Genomic DNA, 2,283 nt, shown 5'->3' with positions numbered 1-2,283 from the left:
CGGTGAAACAATTTAATATGAAACAGAGTCCTACAGACACCTGCTGGCGACTGTGCGGAGAGAAGGGTACCTACATTCACATGTGGTGGCAATGCCCTAAGATACAGGAATATTGGGGGTACATAGTGGACTTGTGCTCACAAATTTTGGGGAGGCGACTGGCACTGGACCCATGGGCATGTCTCCTCTCATGACCCACTGACGGGCTCCACAAGCACGACCAAAGACTCGTAAATATGCTTTACCTAGCTGCTCGAAGAGCGATAGCACAACACTGGATAAAACCAGAAACACCCCCACTCACCCTGGTTAAGACAAAAATTAGGGACAACTACTTAATGGATAAAATGACGGCTCAGGTACGAAATACTACTAACACGTTCAGGAAAGTCTGGACCGCATGGGAACAATTTGACGTCTAAAAACTAACAGAAACGACAGAATCTGGAAAATGAACTCTCACTCGTGTGTTTTTCTTTTTTTTTACTTTTTGATTTCCTTGGTTTCATTCTATTTCAGTTTGGTTTTTGTGTTATACAATATCTGGCAATATATAACAAGAAAATGCTGACAGCTAATGCAAAAATAAACATCTCAACCAGGCCTCTGCGCAGGTCATGCAAACCACTACACAAAACTGTAACAACGAAGTTAAGTGGCATACTTATACTCTTGTCATGGCATCACAAAATGGGCTTCTGCGCAGGCCACTCACGTTATTTTAAACTCTGTCAGCGCGCAAAATAAAGAATATATAAAAAAAAATTTAGTTCTTCTTGACCCTTCAAAACGTAGCCTCGTCTCATTCTTGGAAGGGGATTTTTACTGCATTATTACTTTACTTTTTAACAGCTGAACCTGACTCTCCTCTTGGATCTCGTGGATGGGAATAACCAGCTTCATTACTATACAGCAACTTGCCGGGAAAAAGGACGTCTCCAATGGCTGATATCCTCTCACTACCTGGGTAGCCGTTACACCTCCCAACTGCATAATTTAAGGAGGCGCAACAGCTGCTTAACCAATTCACTTGGGTGTACAAGTTACCTAGGGTGAAAGCACATATAATGTACAAAAAACTGCCGAAGGGGGGATGAATGCACCCAACCTCAACGTATATTAGCAGGAGGTATATTACCAATCCACACTCACAGTTCACCACCTCAATGGGTGACATTAGAAAATGATGTAGTGCACCCACACAGTATCGTATCCATGATATGGTCCCCCAAGCACTGCAGGAACAAACAGGAACAAACACAAATGATGTTCACATAACCCATACTCTAAAGCTATGTCAATTCCTGCCCTAACCTCAGCGATACCTGACTACAAAATCTGGGAACGACATGGGACGACATCAGTTCTATCACGATACTAACTTACTAACATTTCCAGAGTTGCAACGCCAGTATGGCCTCCCATCCATAGCACACTTCTCACACTTACAAATAAATTCATGGTTAACAAAACTGCACATGGGAAAAGGTGGCAATGTAAATGAGCATCGGCCGACGAGCTTCAAGCGCACTCTACTCAAACTGACACCAGCACACAAAACCTACTCAACGCTCTATTCTAATATACTACAATTTAACCTCACCCTCAGGTACCCCTTTGTGGTGGCATGGGAGAAAGACTTTGGGCTACCCATACTGGACAAAACATGGCAGGAGATCTTTCTCACTCCTAAACAACTCACACTTAGCGCAAACCACACCGAATTACCAAGAAAAATATTATACAGGTGGTACCTAGTGCCTACACGCCTTAAGCGACTATACCCTGAAGCCTCAGATAGATGTTGGCGATGCACATCTGGAACAGGCTCTATGATCCACATTTGGTTGACGTGCCCGATACTCACACCATATTGGGCGGCGATAATTATGCTGATCCAAGACAGCACAGGCACTAACCTACCTAAAATACCAGACTGTCTCTTACTCCATAACTACCAACCCAAACTACCCAAAGCAACAAGGTATCTAATTTACCAGATTAACATTGCGGCCCTGGCTCTGATAAGCAGATTGTGGAAAAAGCTGGAGGCGCCGACCATACCACACTGCATACAGCTCATTGACACGACCTGATTCTATGAGTCCTCGTGCAGAACAGCTCTCTCCACCAAGGCAACATTTTGGAGCAGGGCTTGGTAGGTGTGGGAGGTCTTTAGAGGCCGTAGCCCCCTTCACCTGAGGAAACTGTCTTGAAGAGTCGACAGCCGAGCTCATAATGAGTACAACTGAAACTATATAAGCTATACAAATGGATGTTGTT

Source organism: Pelobates fuscus, chromosome 1 (genome assembly GCF_036172605.1).
Source record: "Pelobates fuscus isolate aPelFus1 chromosome 1, aPelFus1.pri, whole genome shotgun sequence".
In the NCBI taxonomy this organism is placed as follows: domain Eukaryota; kingdom Metazoa; phylum Chordata; class Amphibia; order Anura; family Pelobatidae; genus Pelobates; species Pelobates fuscus.
Note: the sequence above shows the minus strand (reverse complement) of the source record.